This window comes from Nicotiana tabacum, chromosome 5 (assembly GCF_000715075.1).
Source record: "Nicotiana tabacum cultivar K326 chromosome 5, ASM71507v2, whole genome shotgun sequence".
Classification (NCBI taxonomy): Eukaryota; Viridiplantae; Streptophyta; class Magnoliopsida; order Solanales; family Solanaceae; genus Nicotiana; species Nicotiana tabacum.
In genome coordinates, this window is record NC_134084.1 from 26,806,267 (window position 1) to 26,818,508 (window position 12,242).

The following is a 12,242-nucleotide window of genomic DNA, read 5'->3' on the forward strand; positions in this document are numbered from 1 at the left end:
CTGCATAGTCACTAGCGTCACACATTAGTTCGAACGGTTGCTCCCAGTTGGGGGTAACAATGATGGGTGCTGTGACCAGCTTTTGCTTCAGCTTCTCAAACGATACCCTGCAATCATCAGAAAATACAAACGGGTGATCTTTCTCTAATAACTTACAGAGAGGATTGGCGATTTTGGAGAAGTCTTTTATGAACCACCGGTAGCAACCGGCATGTCCAAGGAAACTCCTGATTGCTTTGACCGAAGTTGGTGGAGGCAGCTTTGCTATTACATCAACTTTTGCTCGATCTACCTCTATTCCCTTGCTTGACAGCCGGTGCCCCAAGACTATGCCTTCTTGTACCATGAAATGGCACTTTTCCCAATTCAGCACCAGATTAGTCTCGATGCACCTTTTCAGCACACGCGTCAGATTCACCAGGCACTCATCAAATGAATTCCCCACCACTGAGAAGTCATCCATGAATACATCCATTATATCCTCAACCATGTCAGTGAATATGGCCATCATGCACCATTGGAATGTGGCGGGTGCATTGCATAGGCCAAAGGGCATCCTCCTAAAGGCATAGATGCCATAAGGGCATGTGAAGGAGGTCTTCTCTCGATCCTCAGGTGCAATGGAAGTCTGATTGTACCCTGAGTACCCGTCCAGAAAACAAAAGTGTGACCTCACTGCTAATGTATCTAGCATTTGATCAATGAAGGGAAGTGGGAAGTGGTCTTTCCGGGTGGCTAGATTCAACTTTCGATAATCCATGCAAATTCTCCAGCCTGTGACGGTTCTCGTTGAGATTAGTTCATTGTTGTCATTCTTCACAACCGTCATGCCACCCTTCTTAGGCACACATTGAACTGGGCTAACCCAGCTGCTGTTAGAGATTGGGAAAATAATTCCCGCATCTAGCCACTTTATCACTTCCTTCTTCACCACCTCCTTCATATTTGGGTTCAGCCTCCTCTGATGTTCCCTAGAAGGTTTGTGCCCCTCTTCCAGCAGAATCTTATGCATGCAGTACGCGGGGCTGATCCCCTTGATGTCTTCCATGGTCCACCCAATGGCAGTTTTGCACTCCTTCAATACCTGTAGAAGCTGTTGGACCTGCACATCTAACAAACCAGATGAGATAATAACAGGTAGAGTGGAGTTAGGTCCCAGAAATTCATACATGAGGTGGCCTGGCAATGGCTTTAGTTCCAGCTTCGGTGGTTCTTCATTGGATGGCTTAGTTGGAGGAGTCTCCCTCTTTTCTAAGTGTAGGGGCTCAAACTCTAGATTTCTTTCCCAAAACCCTCTACCTTCCAATGCCAACACCCATTCTGCCAAGTCCTCACTGTTCACTTCCTCCAAATTCGTCAAACATGCAACGATGGGATCCTCAATCGTCAACACTTCATCATCAGACTGAACGATTACATCCACGGCATCAATAAGAGCAATTTGCGAACTCACTTGGGCGCCTCATAGATTTCTGCACATTGAATATAATCTCTTCGTCATTGAGCCTCATCTTAAGCTCCCCGGTCTCACAATCAATAAGAGCTCTCCCTGTGACCAAGAATGGTCTTCCTAAGATGATAGGAATTTCTTCATCTACTTTGCAATCCAATATCACAAAATCAGTAGGGAACACGAACTTCCCCACCTGAATAAGTACATCATCAAGGATCCCAAATGGATGCTTCACAGTCCTGTCAGCCAGCTGCAACAGCATAGAGGTGGGTCTAGCTCTCCCAATGCCCAACCTCTTGTAAATGACCAGGGGCATAAGATTAATGCTGGCCCCTAAATCACAGAGTGCTTTCGCAAAAGCAAAGTTTCCAATAGTACATGGAATAGTAAAACTCCCGGGATCTGAGAGCTTTTCAGCAACAGGTCTAGTTACCACTGCACTGCACGTCTGACTAAGTGTCACCGTAGCCAAGTCTTGGAAGTCAAATTTCCGGGACATTAAGTCTTTCATCATTTTTGTGTATCCAGGCATATCCTTTAAAGCTTCGATCAATGGAATATTTACCTGAATTTGCTTGAGCATCTCAAAGAACTTTTTGTATTGCTCCTCCTTTTGGTGTTTAGCCAACCTCTGTGGAAATGGTGCAAGAGGTCTTTTCTTCCCAATCACTTGGGACTTTTCTTTCTCAGCTACTATCTCTACTACTGGCTCTTCAACTACTTCAGCAACTTTCTCGGTCTCCTGCTGAATATTCTTTTCTTCCTGAGCAGGCTGGACTGTCACATCTATTAGCCTTATGGATTCATCCAGCTCAATGGGTACTTGAATAAGTGTCTCAGCCTGTATATTGTCACGAACTCTCTCCTGCTCTTCATCGAGATCCCTGCCATTACGGAGACTCACCGCCATCAGTTGCTTCGGGCCCTGATCTTTAGGATTGATTTAGGTATCTGCAGGTAGCGTTCCTTGAGGATGATTATTCAGAGACATTGAAATTTGGCCCACCTGCACTTCAATATTTTTGATAGCTGCGTCATGTGCATCTACTCTCTCATTTATCTTCGCAGTGGACCCAATAACCTGCTGCATCATTGCTTCCAGTCTAGCAAACCCATCGTCCTGTCTTCCACCATGCTTCTGCTGAGGCGGGTGGTACCCCTGCTGCTAATTGTTGTACCCCTGGGATCTAGGATACGGTGCCATGTTGTTGGGGGGTCTCATACCTCCCATGTTTCCGGCGTTATATTGTGGCGGAGGTGGTCTGTACTGTTGTTGAGTCTGCTGACCCCAGTTCTGATTTCCCTGTCTCTGACCCCCATAGTTAGCTACATAGTTCATATCTTCAGGGTGCTGATGATGATGATCAAGCTCTGTATTCCAAGGATTACCAACTGGTTGACTAATGCAAGATGTGCACAAGCCCCCATTGGTAGTGTCTACTATGTGTACCTGCTGCTTCTGTCCTGATTCCTCCACCTTTTTGGTGAGGATGCTCATTTGTGTCAGGAGGGTCGCCATATTTTCAGCCATAGTGTTTGAAGGATCAAGGGGCACTGAGTGTACCACTGGAGTTATGGGTGCATTCCTGGATGTCCATCCCGAATTCTGTGCCATTTTATCAAGTAAACTCTGACCTTCTCTCCATGTCTTGCTCAAGAATGCCCCACCAGCTGAAGCATCCACAATATTCTTCAACCCATCCGACAGTCCCATATAAAATCGTTGTCCCAACATCTGTTCTGGAATACCATGATGTGGACACATAACCAACATTCCTTTGAACCTGCTCCATGTTTCATGCAGTGTCTCCATTGGTTTCTGCTTGAAACACGATCTCATCAATTTGTTGGGCAGTTTTGTTGGGTGGATGAAACTTGTTATGAAACTGCTTGACTAACTCATCCCACGTTGCTATAGAATTTATGGGGAGTGAGTTTAGCCAAACTTGTGCAGCTCCTGTCACCGAGAATGGGAACAATAATAACCTGATAGCCTCTGGAGTGACATTGGGCTGCCTTTGGGTCTTGCAGATCGACAGGAAGTTCTTCAAGTGTTGCTGAGGATCTTCAAGTTGTGTCCCAGAAAAGAGTCCCTTGTTTTGCAACAAGTGCAGCATATTATTTGTGATCTGGAACGACTCAGCTTGTATTGCAGGCACAACTATGGCAGTAGCTAAATTGTCAGCTGTGGGCTGTGCCCAGTCATACAGTGCACCCTCGGGCACCAGAGGTGCCGCGTCTCTGACATTCAAGTTGACTTGCTCATACTTGCCGTTTCCGTTAGGGTCGATTGCGTCTCCCATGTCAGTTTCGAATTTGTCTGTTTGTTGAGGTGGTTGAAGTCTTCTGTTGGCACGGTTCAATGCCCTGAATATTTTCTCAGGGTTTGCGAGTCCTTCAAGTAGTTCTCCAGTCCTTGTAGAGTTTCTAGGCATACACCTGTGCAACCAAGTCAACAACCGTCAAAAATTTCAATCAAAAATTGGGTGTAGAGAAACTGCTTACGCGAAGATTTTTTTTTGTATTTCTAGCAATGGTAATTGATAATTCCTTTAACTCCCCGGCAACGGCGCCAAAATTTGATCATGCCCAACTATGCCTTATAAAAAGGACAATGCGGACGTTGCAAATATAACCCGAGTATTACGCCCAGGGTCGAATCCACAGAGAGTTAACCTATCAATCACTATATTTAGACCCACTAAACTCTTCAGAACCAGCTTCCCAAATGTTTGAATCACAAGTTGATGGTTTCTATAGTAACTAAGATTGTAAGTAAATTAAACAGGCTGTAAACTAAAACGCTAAGGTTGTAAACAATGAGGAGATAAAGCTAAGGTAAAGATTTCCCCTATTGATGGAATCCCTTTTGTTTATGCTTCATACAAATGTACCAACACTTCTCTATCAATCATGAACGCTCGTCTTACCATAAATCTCTCCCGAGTAATCACAGTAATATACTATTGCACTCTCCCGAGATACACTAGCTAGTTTTAATTAACACAGTTCACTTAAGATTGCACTCAATGCTTCGTTATCCCTAATCCCGCCTTTAAACCCGCAGTTATAGATTCCTCTTATACTTTAGGAGTGGTGTTATTCAACAATAACCTAAATATGCACTCTCTCCCGAGTTATGCACACTAACTAGGCACAACTAATTGAGGATCCTGTCAATTAACTACAACAAGAACATAGTTGAATAAATAAAGATTGAAACTAGCAATTTGTATTCACATAAACAAGAAGTTCATCCCCCAATAGGTTCCATCAAAACCTTAGACAAAAGATTTAGCTACTCATAACTATGGGTAAACAAACTAAGATAAGATTCATCATAAACTAGCAATAGAAATCAAAGAAAAGAAGAAAGATGTTTTGGGTGATCTCTCACAATGGTTTTTTCTTCCTAAGAAACTCTAAAAATCAATACATGCCTCTCTTGGGTGGAGTCTAGTGTTTAAAATAGGGTTTTTGGGCTAAAAATCCCGTGTTTTGCACTTTAGCCCCTGAAATTTCCGCCTCCTGCCGCGATTCCACCACGGTCGCGGTAGAACCGCGGCCAAACATGGCCTCTGAAATTCCTTCTATCCGCGAACATCCTTCACCGCGGTTCTACCGCGGTCGCGGTAGAACCGCGGTAGACTCAGTTTTCTGATTCTTCAGCCTGTTTTGCGTGGTTCACTTGGGATATTTCATGGTTGGCCTCTCTTTCTTCATTTTTTTCACTCCAAAAGTGCTCCCTAGCCTTCCTTAGTCATATATAACCTGCAAATCATGAAAAACACTAATAAGAGCATTTTGTTATCACTTTTATTATCAAAACTATGCAAGAAGGCGGTTATTTAGGGTCTGAATAAAGTTAAATTCACCTATTATCAGGACCCAACATGTTTGTAAGATGAGGGTCGTATATAAGTACAGGTGTTAAGAAACTCAAGATCGCTTAGTGAAGAATAAAACACAATGAGAGCGAAGTATCCATAGAAATTATGACGGGTTTAAGACTCATCGTTGTTGGTAAATTTACATTAGGTCCTATATTCGATAGAAGGATTTTTTGTTTGGTTAGAGATAATACATCAACATAAGAAAAAATGTGAGATTTTGAAATTCCTTAATTTTTAGAATATTGGAAACAAGCTGGACCAAATTGTACATGAAATGAATACGGAACATTCGTATAGTCAACTCTATCTAATTCGGGATTGAGGGATATTTCCAATGAAAAGTCCATTCAATAATGCTATATATTAAGATTAAAAGAAACATATAGTATAATCCACAAGGAGATCAATGTCGTACAATCATTGGTATCAAATCTGAAATCTTCAACTTTTTCACTCCACAAAAGACCAAAAGTCTGTTTTTCAGAGAACTCACATACTTCTTACTCTCCACAAATAGCATTAGTGAGAGGGAGAACAGGGAACACAAAGATTATGGTTAGGCACAAGATACTCAAATGGCTAATTCACATTCACAAACTGGCCAATGCATAAAGCAACAACAATAACAACAACAACAACAACAACAACAATAACAACAACAACAACAACAACAACAACAACAACAACAACAACAACAACAACAACAACAACAACAACAACAACAACAACAACAACGATCCAGTATAATCCTACTTAGTGGGGTTTGGGGAGGGTAGTGTGTACGCAGACCTTACCCCTACCCTAGAGTAGAGAGACTGTTTCCAAATAGACCCCCGGCATCCTTCCCTCCAAGAACTTCTCACCTTGTTCTTGGGTAGACTCGAACTCACAACCTCTCGGTTGGAAGTGGGGGTTGCTTACCATCAGAACAACCCCTCTCGGTTGGAAGTGGGGCCAATGCATAAAGCACACTACCTAAATGTTTCTGAATGTGGTAAGACATAAATTTTGTAAAGAAACAAAAGACTGAATAAAAAAATCATAAAAACAAACCTAACATCCAACAAGATACATATTTCCTAGTGGTTTTAGATAAAAAGCCTATATATATGTATATATATATATATCATTCTCAGCCGGGCACATACTTCTCGGTACAAAATGTGCAAACAGAAAAGTGATCGGATTGTATATTCCTTGACCTTAAGAGAAACTCCAAGCCGCGACATAATCAAGGATGGAAGCAGTAGCCAAAATGTTATTCTTGAGAGTGAACTTATCAGCCTTAGCAGGACGACTGCATAATAAATAAATACAAAAAGTGATGTCAATTTCTGCTTCACAGAGTTAAAACAACAAATTCCCGGGTGAAATCTCCTTCGACATGTAAATTCTCTCAATCTAAGTGGAATAAGTACTGGCGGCCTTAGGGATAGAACTTGTTACGGATAAGGGCCAAAACTGCCCCTAACCTATTCGCTTAAGTTTAAAAATATCTTTTATCCATCTATTTTATAAAAATTGCTCACACCATAAAAATCTGGCCCATTCATGTCCCTAACGTCAACTTTTCGGCCTACTCATACCCTAAAAACTAACAGCCCTATTTTAATTAAGAAAAGAATTTATTGTTTATTATGGGTTAATTTCCTTTTGGCTTAAATTAAAACCTCACCCCATATCCACTTATTAGCCTACTCCGTCTTAGATTTTCACCCTTCAACACCCATGGATCTCCCTCTCCATCTCAGATTTTTCGGCCTTAATTTAATTTTTAAATTAACATTTTTTATTAAATCAATTTTCTGAGTGAAATTAGGTACTCTTTGAAATTAATGCTTCATTGTAAGATTTTATGGTTTAATAAGTTATCTTTCTGCCAACGTTATATTTGTTGTGCCACCATGTAGCTTTTAAGAGTTAATTGAAATCATATGAGCAAATTAGCTTCACAATTCATCGGTATTAATTTGGTTGGGAAACTGTAGGCGATGATTAAGCTGGGAAAGATGAATAGGGAAAGGGACCAAATAATAAATTAATAAAAAGAAAAATATGAAATTTTAACAAATGAAACCTAAATAACGATTGAATCATGAGTCGAGTATGAAATCGAGTGGTTGAGGGACTACAAAGAGTTTAACGGGTTGGAACGACTAAGACGGATCATTAGCGGGTTATATATAGATAAGATATAGGTTAGAATTAGATTTTTAATTTTGACCAATACACAATTTCCACGTCATATATAATAAAATATTTTTTTTGTTTCAGCAAATGTCCATCTGAAATAAGGGCATGAATGGGCTAAATTTTTAGCGGTGAGGGTAACTTTTACAAAATAGGTGGACGGAGGGTATTTTTAAGCTTAAGTGAATAGGTTAAGGGTAGTTTTGACCCTTTTCTGAACTTGTTATAAGCAATCATTTCAGACATCAACATATGATGCTGCTTGACACTATGCTTATTTAGTTGCTTTATATGTCAAATTTAATTATCAACTATCTGATGTGAGCCACAACTGTACCGCCATGTCTCTCGTAAGTGTGCACATGTAGCATGAGCAATAGGATATTATTTATATTCATGGATGAGATCATCAACATCATAACTTAGAATTGCTCTGTAGGTAATGGAATCTTTTTTTTTCTTTCTATTATTGTAAGCATTGCGATCTTTTCTATGTCAGGCAGTGCTATCCTTCTCTAGGTGGCACATCACATGGTTTATACCTTAAAGAGTATCTTGCTATTTCAATACATACCATATCTTACAACTTCATGTATCATATCGTCACCATTCAATTTATCACCCTTATTAATATCAGCAATTATACTTTTTGTATCAGCCATTAATAATGTATCTGATATACACGCTAAAAAATCAGTTTCCATAATGACTTCACATTTGGTATAGAATTGTTGGTCACGCAGTTTTCAATTATCATCTACAGTTCAAACGTTTAATCAAAAGTGATAGAAATTTTAGTGTATATCATATTATATTCGTGACTAGAATCACATATATTCTTTAAGTCATATCCTCTTATAGGACTCTCAGCCAAAGTTTTAGCTAGTTTGTCCATAGGAAAAGGTGACATGTCTTTAGAAGCTTAAATTTTTCAATTTTAGCTTCTATGTCCTTTTTTTTTCCTCACTACACTTCAAGTAACTAATTGTTTATCAAAATATTCTCATTTGGACCATAATTGTGATAGATATCGTTTGATACATTGCCCCAATGGTCCATGAGAGAATCCAAAAGCATAGACTCTTCATATATCGACCCATATATAATTCTTCAATTTTGCTAGTTTCGCCCCAACTAGGCAAAGATAGTTTGGTATATCAGCAGAACAATTCTTTATTAACTTTATAATTCCTCATGTTTTCTTCTCCCTTTCCTATGCCGAGCTCTATCATCCACAAAGATATTTTTTATCGAACTTGGAAGATCATCCTAACGACTTCAGAATTTTAACTTGAATCATTACTGAAATAGGTCATGTGATAACACACTTTTCTTTGTTATCCCCTAGCTCGCCTTTCAGTGTCACTCTTAGTTGGAGTTCTCGATCTCATTTTCGTCCAACAATTTCTAAATTGGGAATAAGAAAACAATTAGAATGGATTTTCATGACCACTTTGTGTGACAACATATGTCACAATAACTCGTAGATGAGCAATTAAGTTTAAGAGTCATATTCATATTTATTTTACCATTTTAGGACCACACAAGTATCAATGAAAAAAATGATTAAAACTTGTGCAAAAATTAGTGGTTGCACACTGTTAGTCATTAGTTGCACAAAAGAATTTTGTCACTGCCAAGTTTCACACAGAAACTACAGAACCATAACTTCAAACTTTTATATACTTGGGAAAAGATTTAAATTGTTGTTAACGTTTTAGAAACTAGAATATGTGAATAATCTATCTTCTTATTATACTATTGGGGTTCAATAACAGATTTGGTTTCATGCCTCTAACAGCGACAAACTATGTCAGTACCCATAACAATACTTTTCTATGGCGGCAATTTAAACTTAGAAACAAACAACCTCACCGCTCTGATACCAATGTTAGATAATAACGAGGGGCGAGAACAATGAAATTATATATCTTCTTAACGCACGAAAGAATGGTTAAACTCACCACCAAATTAATCACCACAAGTCATGTGGCAGTATTTTCAAAATAAATGAGTCCAAGTGTCATGCCTTAAACCAAGTGTTACTATGCGTGGAAAGAAACATTGTGTAGTTATAAGCCTATAAATAGGCACTTATTCCCTAATAATGATGCAATAGAAATGCTTCCTATTTCTACTTTTTCTCTCCATTGCACCTATGTTCTTTCTTTCCTTTATTTTTCGTTCCAATTTAGTTGATCTTATTCCTTTTTCTTATTTGCTGGATTTGAAAATTAATATTTTGCTGATTCTTGTATCCTCTTAAATAGAGATAGGCTTGTTTAATCCTGGAAAAATATTTCACATTGCTGAAATAATTCTTAGAACAGTGTCCAACACGGCTCAAGCCAATTCGCGTGTTCCGCTCACAAATAATATTATAGCAGTATTGTTGTTATTTTCACGTGTCATTTTTATACAATCTAAGAAACTAGGGCAAGTAATACCACTACGAAATTTTTTGATGATGCTGCCAATTTTGGTGTTGTCCCTGCTGCTACTGTTCCAGTTGTCTTGCCAGATATCCATGGTGTTGTAATTACGTTATTGCATCCACAATTTTGGCAGACACTAATGTCAAAATACAGGTATATAAATAGATATGGTTATATATCCAATATTAATATAAACCTTCAAGAAAAATGCAACTCGATGCAAGAGAAGAGTTGGGATAAATAATAATCTCGCTAAGTCAAAATTAAATTTGACTAAAACGTATAATATAATTATTGCAGTCATTTCTCAAATAAATAATGTGGCCAATGTGAGAAATTGGGTGATAGACTCTAGAGCTACTAGGCACATTTGTGAAGATAAAAATTACACCCAAATTGAGGAAGGAGAAGAAACTATTTATCTTGGTGAATCAAGAACAACTCGCGTTCTTGGGAAAGAAAAAATTCTTCTCAAACTCACATCTGGTAAAATTCTAGCATTGAGTGATGTATTGCATGTTCCTAATATCCAAACCAATTTGATTTCTATGGATTATTAGGAAAAGTTGGAGTGAAAGTTTCTTTCGAGAATGATGAGGTTGTATTGACCAAAAATAATATTTTTATGGGCAATGGATATTGTAATCATAGTTTATTTGTACTTAATATTTCTGATACTAGCAATCAAAATGCATCTTCTTCTGCTTATATGGTTGAGTCAATTTTCTTGTGGCATGCTAGACTAGGACATGTTAATGTCGCGTATATAAAGAAAATGCAGTCGCTAGGATTAATATCTGATTTAGATACAAATAATATTAACAAAAGTGAAATATGTGCTGAAGCTAAAAGTACTAGAAAGACTTATTTTTCTGTAAATAGAGAAACTGAATCATTATCCTTGATTCACACTTATTTAGGCGATTTAAAGCAGACTATGACTAGAGATAGTAAAAGATATTATGCGACTTTTATTGATGATTTTTCTAGATATACTAAGTTTTATTTGCTTAGAAATAAAGATGATGCTTTTAATGCTTTTATTTCTTATAAAACTGAGATTAAAAATCAACTTAGTAGAAAAATCAAGAGAATTCGAAATGATAAAGGTGGAGAATATTTATCTTTGAATGAATTTTGTGAAAAGAATGGAATAATTCATGAAGTAACTCCGCCTTATTCACCTGAGTCAAATGGAGTAGCTGAAAGGAAAAGTAGAACATCGAAAGAGACGATGAACTCCATGTTATTTAGTTCTAATGCTCCTGATAATTTGTAGGGTAAAGCTATATTATTTGCTTGTCACTTACAAAATAGAATACCACATAGAAGAACTGGAAAAACTTTGTATGAATTGTGAAAAGGTTATAAACCTAACTTGAAATATTTAAAAGTGTGGGGGTACCTTGCTAAAGTTCTTTTGCCTAAACCTAAAAAAAATGGATTCTAAAACTGCTGATTCCATGCTTATTGGATATGCTGAATATAGTGCTGCATATAGATTATTTGTTTTAAAAAGTGATGTGCTTTATTACAATACTATAATTAAGACAAAGAATGCAGAGTTCTTGAATATGTTTTTCTACTGTTTGATAAAATTTCTCATATACATGTTGAAACAAAGAATGAGATTACCTATAATGAGAAATTGAGAAGGAGCAAAATGCTTAGAAAAGAATATTTTTCTTATAGAAATGATTTTCAAATTTTTCTTGTCGATAATGAATCATTAAATTATTTTGAAGCTATAACTTCTTCATATGCTAATTATTCGAAAGAGGCAATAAAAGTTGAAATTGATTATATTTAGAAAACTAAAACATGAATTGTAACAGGATTTACCTTCTGGTTCAAAGCCTATTGGTTGTTAATGGATTTTCAAAAAGAAATTTAATCTTGATGGATCTTTAGATAAATATAAAGCTCGGTTAGTCGCAAAAGGATTTTCTCAAAAACAAAATATAGATTATTTTAATATATTTGCACCAGTGACTAGAATTTCTTCTATTAGAGCTTGAATTGCCTTAGCTTCAATCCGTAAGCTTTTTATCCATCAAACGGATGTCAATACAGCCTTTTTAAATGGTGATTTAGAAGAAGAAATTTATATGGTTCAACCTAATGGCTGTGTCATTCCTGGAAAAGAAAATAAAGTTTGTAAATTAATTAAATATCTTTATGGTCTTAAACAAGCTCCTAAACAGTGGTATGAGAAATTTGAACAAGTCTTACTGAGAGACAGTTTTTCTTCAGTGGACGTGGATAAATATG